The sequence below is a fragment of the Pezoporus wallicus genome, unplaced genomic scaffold (genome assembly GCF_028554395.1).
Source record: "Pezoporus wallicus isolate ANWC-B61680 ecotype Strahan unplaced genomic scaffold, APGP_CSIRO_Pwel_v1 contig_13838, whole genome shotgun sequence".
NCBI lineage: Eukaryota > Metazoa > Chordata > Aves > Psittaciformes > Psittacidae > Pezoporus > Pezoporus wallicus.
In genome coordinates this window covers 545,218-558,956 of record NW_026640113.1, presented here as the reverse complement: position 1 = coordinate 558,956, position 13,739 = coordinate 545,218, and positions in this window count along the sequence as shown.

Genomic DNA, 13,739 nt, shown 5'->3' with positions numbered 1-13,739 from the left:
GAGCACCCCCTTCACCTCAGGGCACCCCACACCTGAAGGAGCACCCCCATACACCTCAGGGTACCCAATACCGCAGGGAGCACCCCGCACTCAGAGAGCACCCCCCTTCTCCACAAGGATCACCCCCAATTCACCTCAGGGCCCGTCCCCGCGCTGAGGCCCCGCCGTACCTGCTGCGAGGGCAGCTTGCCCTCATGGCAACGGAGAGTGGGCGGGGCCTGCCGTCATGGCAACGGGGAGTGGGCGGGGCCTGTCGTCATGGCAACGGGGAGCGGGCGGGGCTCGCCGCGGTCTGGACCCTGATGGGGGACGCCCGGACCCTCATGTCGCGATACCGGCCCCACAGCAAGCCGGACTGCCCCATACCGTGCCAGCGTGTCCCACAGCAGCTTTAACTGCCCCACATTGCGTCCATAGGCTGGGGGTGCTGATGGATGGAGCTGAACGTGAGCAGCTTGTGCCCAGGCAGCCCCCAGCATCCTGGCCTGGATCAGCACCAGGGCGGCAGCAGGGCCAGGGCAGGGATTGTGCCCCTGCACTGGGCACTGGTGAGGCTGCACCTCGGATCCTGAGTTCAGCTCTGGGCCCCTCACTGCAAGAGAGACATTGAGGTGCTGGAGGGGGGCCAGAGAAGGGAATGGAGCTGGTGCAGGGCCTGGAGCCCAAGTGTGATGGGGAAGGGCTGAGGGACCTGGGGGGTTCAGTGTGGAGAAGAGAAGGCTCAGGGGGGACCTGATGGCTGCCTACAAGTGCCTGAGAGGAGGATGGAGCCAGGAGGGGCTGGGCTCTGCTCCCAAGGAACAAGGGATGGGACAAGAGGAACCGGCCTCAAGCTGCACCAGGGCAGGTTTAGATGGAGCTGAGGAACAATTCCTGCCCCAGAGGGTGCTCAGGCATTGGAACAGGCTGCCCAGGGCAGGGCTGCAGTCACCGTCCCTGCAAGTGTTCACAACCCATGGAGATGAAGCCTCAGTGCCATGGGGCAGTGGTGGCCTTGGCAGTGTTGGGGTAAAGGTTGGACTGGATGAGCTTAAAGGGCTTTTCCAGCCCTGTTGATTCTATATGAACCAATCTGCCTCATGTCTACCTGCCTTACACTGTGTCAAGCTGCATCAGGACAAGTCAACCTGTCCCTCAACACGTCAACCTGCCCCATATCACACCAGCGTGCCCCACAGCAGACTAATTGACCCCACACCAGGCCAACCTGCCTCATATCACACCAGCCAGCCCCACAAAAGACCAACCTGCACTATAACAACCCAACTTTCCCCTCTCCATGCCAAGCAGTCTAGCATTACACTAACGCATCCCACATCACACCAATCCACCCCACACCATGCCAACCCATCCCACATCACACCAACCCATCCCACATCACACCGACCCACCCCACACCATGCCAACCCATCCCACATCACACCGACCCACCCCACACCATGCCAACCCATCCCACATCACACCAACTCATTCCACATCACACCGACCCACCCCACACCATGCAAACTCATCCCACATCACACCAACCCATCCCACATCACACCAACCCATCCCACACCATGCCAACCCATCCCACATCCCACCAGCACGCCCCACATCAGGCCAACCCCACTGCCAACACACACCAAGGTCCAACACAGCCACCCCTCTGTCACCCACCTCCACCTCCACCCCACCCCACATCCCACCAGCACACCCCACATCAAGCCAACCCCAATGGTCCACCCAACCGAGGTCCAAGAGAGCCATCCCTCCATCCCACCTTGCGCAGGCACCGTGCACCCGTTGCAGAAGGCCCGGCCCCACGTACCATACCGCACTGGGAGCGCCAGTCCCGTCCCCGGGCCCTGCTGGTGCCACCCATCACCGCGACGCCCTGCAGCGCTTGCCCAGCGTAGGTGGCCACACTGGAGACGCTGGTCCCCATCCCACTGCAGCGCAGAGGCACCGGGTCCTGTGCCATCGGGAACGCCCATCCCACCGCCCCGGCACTGGGAACGCCTGCCCCGGCGCGTGCCGCAGCACTGGAAATGCCTGTTCCCACCGGGAGGGGTGGATCTGGAAGGGCTGAGTGCAGTGTGCAGTGCTGGAGAGCGCTGGCTTCCTCTGCTCCTCCTCTTCTTCTTTCTTCCCATCCTCAGCGTCGTGTGCCTTCAACACCATGGAGGTCGTCCCAGCTGGAAGCTTTCATTCACCTGCAGTGCTCATGGGTTTTCAGTATTCGTGCTATGTTGGTGTGTGTTGTACTGGCGTTGTCTATAGCATGCAGTTTGGTCTTGGTTATTCATAGAATCCCAGACTGGTTTGGGGTGGCAGGGACCTTAAAGCTCCCCCAGCTCCAGCCCCTACCACAGGCAGGAACCCCTTCCACCAGAGCAGCTTGCTCCAAGCCCCTGTGTCCAACCTGGCCTTGAACACTGCCAGGGATGGGGCAGCCACAGCTTCTCTGGGCACCCTGTGCCAGCGCCTCAGCACCCTCACAGGGAAGAGCTTCTGCCTAAGAGCTCAGCTCAGTCTCCCCTCGGGCAGGTTAAAGCCATTCCCCTTGGCCTAGCCCTACAGACCCTTGTCCAAAGCCCCTCTCCAGCTTTCTTGTAGGCCACAATCTTGACATTAAGATCTTTTTTGTCATTCTAAATGCATTTTTCACACCTTGGTAGAAAAAAAAAATGCCCCATATTTCACTTTAAGAAGCAAGGTTCAGTCCTCCAAGCTGAAGATGGAAAGTTCAAAAGGAAGGAGCATGTGTATTGTAATGAAGCAGTAACCAGGAGATGAATCAAACTGCTACAACAAGTCCAAAATGACTACGTTTGAAGCTCGTGATCTCCGCAAGGTCTGGTAATAGTACACTGTGCTATTGAAAACACTGCAATAGTAGGGCTTCTTTTCATCAGAAGGAAAAATGAAGATGTGCTGGTTCCCAGATCTTCCAGTAAAAAAGCTAAATTCAACCACAACTCCAAAATGCACAAAATTTAAGCTCAAAGTGTTGTATTTACTTGGCTCCCACTTACAGGGTGGGTTAAGGTTTGGTGAAGAAGCCCATGTTGATGTGTCACCGTGTGTTAAACTGAGGGGAGAAGTTGGGTAGCTCTGTTTCAACCCCTAGGAAGTGCTTTGGAGGAAGGCAGACCATGGTGAGTGGCTGCAGGGGAAGGAGGAGGATAGAAGAGGATGATGTGTTCAAGGATGGCCATCAAACTCCTGGAAACTTGACTTTTCCTCCAGTTTTCATTAATATTTTCATGATTATGAATGAGTTGACCATTGAATGTTTGAGGGTGCTGAGGCGCTGGCACAGGGTGCCCAGAGAAGCTGTGGCTGCCCCATCCCTGGCGGTGTTCAAGGCCAGGTTGGACACAGGGGCTTGGAGCAAGCTGCTCTAGTGGAAGGGGTCCCTGCCCGTGGCAGGGGTTGGAGCTGGAGGAGCTTTAAGGTCCCTTCCACCCCAAACCAGGCTGGGATGCTCTGATTTTACGATTAAGACATTTGGGAATGCTTTCCAAGTGTGAAGCTCTTTAGATAAGCTTTATCTAGTGAGCAAAACTAATTCTAGCTCTGCATTGCATATAAAATCTGAGAGGATCACAGTTGTAAGACACAGTTTTTGCTGAGATAAATCACTAAAATCAGTTTATGGGAAGAATATGAAGATGCCACTGATTTTTCACCCAAAATATCAAAGGATTTTTAAGAAAAAGTTGATTTTTGGATAATACTGACTTTCCCCTGACTAACTTTTCCCCACTCCATCACCTTCCCCTTCTAAACATAGCGTGTTATCAGCATTGTTCTCATCCTAAATCCAAACCACAGCACTGTACCAGCTACTAGGGAGAAAACTAGCTCTATCCCAGCCAAAACCAGGATATTAACATAGTGATTAGGTGAATTTAAGGTCTGTATGACATTACTATAGTAGGAATTCCCTATTTTTCTTCCTTTCTACAGCAGCAGATGGCTATCTATAATTCTACGATCTTAAAATACTGCTGTTGGCAAAGTCACGAGTTCCTCATCATAGCAGCTCTCAAGCCCTGTATATGGAGATTACACTTAATTTGCTGCTTAATGAAGGCTAAGAGCTCTAACCCATAATTCAGGGACTAAAAAGCACCATTCTCCCCAGAGGAAAATTCAGATATGACCCCAAATCCCACGCTGATTCATTAATGATTAATGTAGCAGTGGAAGTGATAGAGCTTCACAGAAATCCCTATGGATTTCCTGCTCATGCTAGGTAAGTTTTTTGGCCTCATATTCTACATTTTAGACTTATCTTTGCTTGTTTTGCCATTTAATGTGACAAGGAACAGCTTGCAGTGGCATTAGCAAATAAGGAGCTCATAGGGATAAGGTTTTGGGTTTACATTTGATTTTCATGGCTTTTGAGAAGTCAGCACCATGCCTTGCACAGTCCATCACGGTGACCGTTCAACACGATGAGCATCGTTTAATAACCCAGATTGTGCCTAAATTTGAGCAAAATAATCATCTCTTTGGGGGTTTAGAGTAATTACTTAATGAATTAGGATTGGTGGGATAGTTTAAGCAGGGTATATCCAAGATGCAGACATGGAGCAGCTCCTGGTTTATGAACAGTCACTCGAGCAGTGCTGCCGATCTCAGCCATAGACGTGGCATTACGTAGGACACTGTAATTTACTGAGGCCTTAGGAAACTGCCATTTAAATCTTCTAACCACATCAAAAGGCTGGTGTTATCTGTCTGCATCACTTTGAAAATGACAGCGTGACCTTCATTATGTCCCTGGGGATGTTTCGGAGGCTGATTATCATAAGAGATGAAATTCCTGTGGCTGCAGCAAGTGCATGGATGCAGGGAGTGCTCCTACATCCATAACCAGCCCAACTGCCCAAGCTATGTGCTGTGGTCAGCACACTGGAGGGAAGGGATGGGATCCAGAGGGACCTGGACAGCCTGGAGAGGTGGGACCGTGTGAACCTCATGGAGCTCAAAAAGGCCAAGGACAAGGTCCTGCCCCTGGGTTGGGGCAATCCCAGCACAAACCCAGGCTGGGGGAGCCTGGATGGAGCAGCCTGAGGAGAAGGACTTGGGGTGTTGGGTGAGGAGAAGCTCCCCATGACCCGGCTTCAGTGTGTGCTTGAGCCCAGAACCCCCCGTGTGCTGGGCTGCACCCCCAGAGTGTGAGCAGCAGCTCAGGGAGGGGATCTTGACCCTCTGCTGTGTGAAGGGGAGACCCCCCCGCAGTCCTGATCCAGCTCTGGGGCAGCAGCACAAGAGGGACGTGGAGCTGTTGGAGCGAGGCCAGAGGAGGCCATGGAGATGCTGCGAGGGCTGGAGCAGCTCTGCTCTGGAGCCAGGCTGAGAGAGCTGGGCTGGGGCAGCCTGGAGAAGAGAAGGTTCCTGAAGGGGAGACCTGAGAGCAGCTCCAGTGCCTAAAGGGGCTGCAGGAAAGCTGGAGAGGGGCTTGGGACAAGGGCCTGTAGGGACAGGCCAAGGGGAATGGCTTGAACCTGCCCGAGGGGAGACTGAGCTGAGCGCTTAGGCAGAAGCTCTTCCCTGTGAGGGTGCTGAGGCGCTGGCACAGGGTGCCCAGAGAAGCTGTGGCTGCCCCATCCCTGGCAGTGTTCAAGGCCAGGTTGGACACAGAGGCTTGGAGCAAGCTGCTCCAGTGGAAGGGGTCCCTGCCCGTGGCAGGGGTTGGAGCTGGAGGAGCTTTAAGGTCCCTTCCACCCCAAACCAGGCTGGGATTCGGTGATCTCAAGTTTTCATGAAGTGAATCCAACAGGAAACAGGGAAAAAACAGAGCTTTCAAACCCACAACCTGATTACTGACCTTGTCTTGTTTTCACATGTGCCCTACACTCACCCCAGAAGCTCCTCACTTTGACCTTATAGCAAGCCCGAAGCAGTTTATTCTGGCCATTTTTTGTGTAAAAGAAAGCCAGAAAATAATGACAGTCAACAGAACTCAAATGCAGCTTTAACCTTGTAGGTTAAACCATCCTGCAGAATAAAGCATGAAATGCCACTCGAGTACCATCCAAAATGCTGTTTGAAGACTTGGACACCATCTCTTGAAGCAGTACTGTATCATTTCCTTTCTGCCTGGCTGCCCTCAGTTTGAGACCCATGGGCTAGACGACATGGGGTGGTGAGGTACTGCCTGCAGGTCATTCTGCAGCTTATTGAAGAGACCTCACTGGAAGTTTTGGCACGTTAGAACTTTGGGAAAGGAAGCAATGACTTTGTGGCTAACAGTAATTGCTGCTTCTGCCACGGATCAGGTCAAATATGCTTCTTATTGAGGTATGAGATCATTCCGGAATCACTCAAATGAGCAAACAGGCTTCACTGATGGATGGAAGGATTCCAAGTGCAGCACAAAGTGCCTCCAGTTTGTGAGCTAGTTAAAAAGGAGGAAAGAGCTCAAGTTTTGCCGCTGAATGCCTGTTAAAGAATGGAATTATAGGGGGTTAAAAGACTTTGGTTCGCTTTGCCCTTGGAGAGATCAAACTCAAGCTAGAGACTAAGCAAGAGATTGGGTTTGGCGGCACTAAACCCTGGGCCCTTTCACATCCAAGGTGTTTCTGAGTGTCTGCATTTCTAGTTGCAGGTGAATACATTTGCTCCATCCCCAGAGGTGGTTTTAATCTGCTTTAAGATACTCGCAGCTACCTAAGGTAGACTTCGTTGCACTTTAGACATCATCATCAAGCTGTTCTGGTCACATTATGAGCACAGTGGAAACCCCTTCTCAGTAGAAGACACCTTCAAGTCAGCTTATAACCATTAGACAACGTCCATGGAGGTTATGGAAGGGGATTCCTGGTGGTTTGGAGTGCAGATGATGCTTAGAATATCTATTACTATCCTGGTGCTAAGAAAAGCTATTCTTTTCATGGAAGAACTTCTTTCTTAGACTGAAATATATATTTTAAACATCTATTTCAAGTGAGATAGGGAAACAAAATCCATTTTAAATGAGATAGAGCTGTGAAGGAAATGAGCAGCTCTAACTCAGAACAAGGTGATCCCCACATTAACCTTTACCAACCAGTTTTATTCACAAACCTAGTGGGTCGTACAAGAAGTAAGTGGTAATTTTGGTCCTTTCTTTAGGCACTGAGGGTCTTTTGCTATGGAGAGCTTCTCATTTGGCACCTGGGCTCTTCCCTGTCGGAGGCTTCATGGCACAATTGCAAATCATGAAGCAACAGCCCATAAACCAAACCTAATTTCTGGGAAAACACTTAAACCATATTCCTTTAAAACCATGGGTATGATTTCTTTGAAGCCTCCAATACACTAAACCATTGTGGTTTGGGGGAAAGGGTGGTGTTTGTTTTGCTTGTGTTTCTGGGTAGCTTGAGAAACGTGTTGTTGGACTGAGTCATCCAACCAAGGGAGCCTGATCTCACATCCACTGAAGCCAACAGATTACATTTAAGCATCTTTGGTGGGGGTTTGATCAAACTTACGGTGAGGTCCTCATCAAGTCATGCTGGGGTGGGATGCGGTTCACCCAATGTTCAGGACACCATGATGGATGTAAGGAAGAAGTTCTTTACAGTGAGGGTGCTGAGGCACTGGAATGGGTTGCCCAGGGAAGCTGTGAATGCTCCATCCCTGGCGGTGTTCGAGGCCAGACTGGACAGAGTCTTGGGTGCCATGGTTTAGTGTGAGGTGTCCCTGCCCATGGCAGGGGGGTTGGAACTGGATGATCTTAAGGTCCTTTCCAATACTAACTGTTCTATGATTCTATGCAACTCAGGTCAGCGCTGAATGCCGCAGCAGTAGTTGTGCTTCAGTCAGCCTGGACCCACTCTGTTTTCACCCTTTTCTAACCGATTCAGCCTTTTCTAACCAACCGTATCCTGGGCTGCATCAAAAGGAGCGTGACCAGCAGGGCGAAGGAGGTGATCCTGCCCCTCTGCTCTGCTCTTGTGAGACCTCACCTGGAGCACTGTGTGCAGTTCTGGTGTCCTCAACATAAAAAGGACATGGAACTGTTGGAACAAGTCCAGAGGAGGCCACGAGGATGCTCAGGGGCTGGAGCAGCTCCTGTATGGAGCCAGGCTGAGAAAGTTGGGGCTGTTGAGGGTGGAGAAGAGAAGCTTTGTGGAGACCTCAGAGCAGCTTCCAGTGTCTGAAGGGGGCTACAAGGATGCTGGAGAGGGACTCTTCATTAGGGACTGAGGCAATAGGACAAGGGGTGATGGGTTCAAACTGAAACAGGGGAAGTTTAGATTGGATCTAAGGAAGAAGTTCTTTCCTGTGAGGGTGCTGAGGCACTGGAATGGGTTGCCCCAGGAAGCTGTGAATGCTCCATCCCTGGCAGTGTTCAAGGCCAGGTTGGACAGAGCCTTGGGTGCCATGGTTTAGTGTGAGGTGTCCCTGCCCATGACAGGGGGTTGGACCTGGCTGATCTTAAGGTCCTTTCCAACCCAAACCATTCTGTGATTCTATGAACCTGTGATGGAGTTGATCTGTTACAACCTCAACTATCCCAGTATGTTTTTATTTAACAGCAAATCCAGTCTTTTCTCCTTCTGCCTCCAAAACCTCTTGTCATTTGCCTTCTTTTCAGGCTATGATGGATACATGAATCTAAGTTACTGTCAAACTTCAGGGATATTGCACTCAGTTTTGCTATGAGAATGTGATTATAGTGGAACCTGACCATGTGAACCTGATTGCTTTCCTTTGTAAGAAGCATTTCAGCATGTTTACTCCTGCGAGGAGCTTGCCAGTGACTTTAGAAGCTGGTTGAATTCACTTCTTGACCAACGCAAACAAAAGCTTATTGTCCAAAGGAGCTGGAGGGGGGTCAAGTGGCAGGGGGTTGTCAAAACTGCCTTGGGAAGGCTGTTATTACCTCATCACTGGGGCCATAAAGAAAAGCTTTTACCAGGAAAAACTTTAACAAGTTCAATAAACGTTCAAAGAAGCCCACAAAAGCTTCTTGGTTGGGGAACAGCATGAGCCGTGTTATGCGTTGTGTCCGGTAAAAGAGGATCGCTGCCACACGGAGTCCTGCCGTGATCTTCCCAGGGTTCCTAAGCGAAGCCAGGCCAGGATGGTTTGGGATGAGGATGTTTTAAAAGACCTTTGGAAATGGCCTTTGGGATTAAAGCCATGAGCCCCAGCGTGCTTACCCAGGGACTTGTCTGTACTAAGCACAGGAGGGTTTGACCTCACTACCCGTGAGCTTTGAGTGAGGGACGCTTGCAATCTGCTTAATCGTGGCTTGGCAAGTGCTGCTTTGCCTTCTGAATTGCTGCTGCAGTACTTGGGACAATGTTGTTTCAGCTCAGACATAAAACCAAAGCCCCCTTGCTGAGTCCTGACCCAGCTCTGGGGCAGCAGCACAAGGGAGACTTGGAGCTGTTGGAGCGAGGCCAGAGGAGGCCATGGAGATGCTGCGAGGGCTGGAGCAGCTCTGCTCTGGAGCCAGGCTGAGAGAGCTGGGCTGGGGCAGCCTGGAGAAGAGAAGGCTCCTGAAGGGGAGACCTGAGAGCAGCTCCAGTGCCTGAAGGGGCTGCAGGAAAGCTGGAGAGGGGCTTGGGACAAGAGCCTGTAGGGCCAGGCCAAGGGGAATGGCTTGAACCTGCCCGAGGGGAGACTGAGCTGAGCTCTTAGGCAGAAGCTCTTCCCTGTGAGGGTGCTGAGGCGCTGGCACAGGGTGCCCAGAGAAGCTGTGGCTGCCCCATCCCTGGCAGTGTTCAAGGCCAGGTTGGACACAGGGGCTTGGAGCAAGCTGCTCCAGTGGAAGGGGTCCCTGCCCGTGGCAGGGGTTGGAGCTGGAGGATCTTTTAAGTCCCTTCCACCCCAAACCATTCTGGGGTTCTATGATTAAGGTTATCAGACAGCAGTGTTTGCCTTAAGGAATCCACAGTAAGAGTGGTTTAGGGATGCTAAGCAATGGCAGTAGCCACAGAGGCTGATATTTGTCTTGATCAAAGACAAGAGGAGGGCCACCCTGCCCTATGTAACCTCCATCATATCACAATGGAAAGCAGAGAGGCAAAGCTAGGAAGTATTTTGGGACAATCTAATGAGTGAAAATCAGCCAGCAAGGGAGGGTCAGATCTGCGAGAAAGCATGGAACTGAAAACAATCAGAGCATGGATGGGGGTCAGATTCCTACCAAGTTTCTCTTATGGCCTTTTACAGCCTGTTAAAACATCCTCATATCCAGATGTGCCAGCCTAGAAGGCTTAAAAGTAACCACAAAGCTCTGCATCAGCATTTTCTTCTTGCCCTTTCAGCTGCAAAAGGTGGTCCCATAGCAGAAGTAGGCAAGAAATTGCCCATTTGGACGATGCTCTGGATTTTCCTTTAGGGGGAAAAACCTCATTTAACTGAACTGTTGCCAAGTAGCACCAGGATTCCGAGGATCATTTTCCAGCGTGAAGCTCAGAAGGATTTGCACTGTAGAAATCCATTTGTTATTCCATGTGGTACAGCTTCTTGGGCCGGATTGACTAAAGATTTACCCAGAGGGTAACGCATCCATTACTACTCGTGTTTCCTCCTCCTCGTAAAGGGCTGCTCCAGTCTGGCTTAGTGGTTTCTCCTCTGGCATCTCCCCAAAATGCTTTTCCTACCCTGGAGTTCCTGACAGGCACCTCCTGAGGGCAGCATGGCCTCGCTTTTTATCACCTCTCATTCGGCTTCCAGACTGCATCATAAATCACTGTGCACGTACTACAAATAGCACTGTTCTGCTCATGCTGCTTTAATTACTGAGGGTCTAAAAGCGAGCTGGTGACATCCCACCTCATGACATGCGGGTGCTAGGGGAAATATTGGTGCCCAGCTTTGCACATAGGGAAAAAGCAGCTAAACCTAAATAAACCCAGGCAACAGAATCCCTATAGAATGGTTTGGGTTGAAGGGACCTTAAAGCTCCTCCAGTTCCAACCCCCTGCCACAGGCAGGGACGTCTTCCACTAGAGCAGCTTGCTCCAAGCCCCTGTGTCCAGCCTGGCCTTGAACACTGCCAGGGATGAGGAATCCAATCCCTATGGCTGGCAGTCAAGGAGGACTAAACCATTACAGGGGCCTGCACCCAAATGCCATGCTTTTGCCATCATTTTGGTGTTGCACCCTTTTGTTCCAGTTCTGTTTGCCAGAGGGAGAGCTCTGATTTGAGGCAGAGGGGAAGGTGTCCCTGCCCATGGCAGGGGGTTGGAACTGGATGAGCTTTAAGGTCCCTTCCAGCCCAAACCAGGCTGGGATTCTATGGAAATAGAACAGAAACTATGTAAACGCATGAGGAAAAAGAGGTGACAGTGGAATGTTCCCCTCTTCCAGCATGTAAGGTGGCCCCAACAGTTAGAAAACCAGGTTGAAAGGCCCCAGAATACTTCCCTTCCCTTTTTAACAGGACACAGGGGTTTGTGAGCCCAGTCCCAGTGAGACGGGAAGAGAAATGCATCCGTCAAGAAGGGGCAAATAAGAGTAGAAGAAGGCTGGAATACAGAGGAAGAGACAGGACTCTTGCAGGTATAATGAGGAATGTTAGGAGAATAGGGAGATCTTAAAGCACTGGAGAATTGCAAGCACACTTAATACCAAGCTAAGCAACAGAAGAGGAGGGGAGGTTGCTGAGCTAAAGGCAAGACAGGTCAACAGGAAAGCAAAGATGCCCATTTCCCAAAGAGACTGTAAGAACAGCTTTATCAGACCTTGTCTATCATGGGCAGGAGCCTGCCTCTTATTATGGCCAAGAGAAGATACCTGGACAATAAGGTGACAAGAGCCTAGCGATGCCACCCTGAGCGTTCCAGCAACATGGAGCATGGTCACCACTGAGTCAGAGGTGCTAACTTTAACTTCTATTAACATTTAGGTTAGTTTTACGTTGTCTTCTTGTTCTGGAGGCTGCTGCATCAAAGGCAGCCCCTGTGGTACGGAGTCAAAGGCTTAAGTAGGAAAGCGTAGGTGCAGGAGAATATACCTACAGTACTAGGACACCCCCAGTGAGTGGGTAATCACAGCCATTGAACACACCACAAGCTAGAGATGGATTTTAGGTAAGGCTCTTGCTCCTAATATTGCCAACTGCATTGAAACAGCTCGCAAGGGGTCATTTGTCCATGGGCTGTGCTTAGATGGGTGGTTGGAACTTGTATGAGTCTGGCATATCCCCGGCTGGTACTTTGAGTACAAGATGAGATCGAAGGAAAAGTCCCCTTTTATAGGTGGTAAATCAGTAAAAAAGGGCAACATTCAGTGGCAACCTCACGTTAGACCTTGATTAAACCAAGAGTTTTGAGCAGAGTCAGTCTGACCTTGCAGTATGGAGCATTACAGGGCATTCATTAGAGCAGTGCTTGGCAGGAATGGATCCTTACTTGGAATAACTCCCTCCATCCTCTGCTTTAGGGGGATTTGCAAGCAGTTTCAGTATAAAACTTGATAACTGAAAACAGGGCAAAAGCTGATCTCCAGTTTGTGCCAAGGGTGGTTTCATAGAATGGTTTCAGTTGGAAGGGACCTTAAAATCATCCAGCTCCAACCCCTGCCACGGGCAGGGACCCCTTCCACTAGAGCAGCTTGCTCCAAGCCCCTGTGTCCAACCTGGCCTTGAACACTGCCAGGGATGGGGCAGCCACAGCTTCTCTGGGCACTTACCTAGTGTCCAAAGTGCCTTCTCTGGCCACACACTGCCAGAAGCATTCATGGCTTTTCTTGCTGTGCGCTTCCAGACACATCACTGCAAACCCAGCCTTAATATTTACTAGCAGAAAACAGAGGACCAACTAAATTCTAAGCTAAAAGGGGAAGCAAGCAAGACAACACCAGGTTTATCTTCTTTTCAAACTCCATTAGCCAAGCCTGCAAAGGGCAAAGAATAAGCCTGGCTTTCACCTTGAGGAAGAGCAGTGTGAAAGTCAGCTGCAGCGATGGACCACTGCCGTCGCTCATCGCCCAGCCTGACAGATAACAGGTTAAACCCTCACTTGTTACTGAAGGAGCCCACATGAACTTTTCAACTCGGAGTGCTATTTCTGGAGCACTTGGCACCTCCAGTAGTACAAAGCTGGGGGCTCTGACAAGAGCTGGAAGGATTCATAGCAGTCTTCCAGTGCCTAAAAGAAACCTGGAGAGGAGCTTTAGACAAGGGCCTGTAGGGCCAGGCCAAGGGGAATGGCTTGAACCTGCCCGAGGGGAGACTGAGCTGAGCTCTTAGGCAGAAGCTCTTCCCTGTGAGGGTGCTGAGGCGCTGGCACAGGGTGCCCAGAGAAGCTGTGGCTGCCCCATCCCTGGCAGTGTTCAAGGCCAGGTTGGACACAGGGGCTTGGAGCAAGCTGCTCTATGGAAGAGGTCTCTGCCTGTGGCAGGAGTTGGAGCTGGATGAGCTTTAAGTCCCTTCCAACCCAAACCAGACTGATTCCATGATTAAGGCTATTAGACAGCAATGTTTGCATTATGGAATCCACAATAAGAGTGGTTTTGGATGCTATGTAATGGCAATAGGCAGAGACTGATTCTTAGCTTGGTCAAACACAAAAGGGGGGGCAATCCTGCAGTATATGTCACCTCCACCACATCACATCAATCCAAACGGGTCTGTTATTCCCTCAGTTGAGGACCAGGAATGGAATCCAGCTCTGTGTGCTCAGCTGCACTGAAACCCAAAGTAACTTGCTAAAAGGAGCAATAGGGCATGAAGTTTTTCTGCTGAGTAAAGCAAGTCCATTAATGTATGATGCCTTAGCTCCTTATATACCCACAGGCAA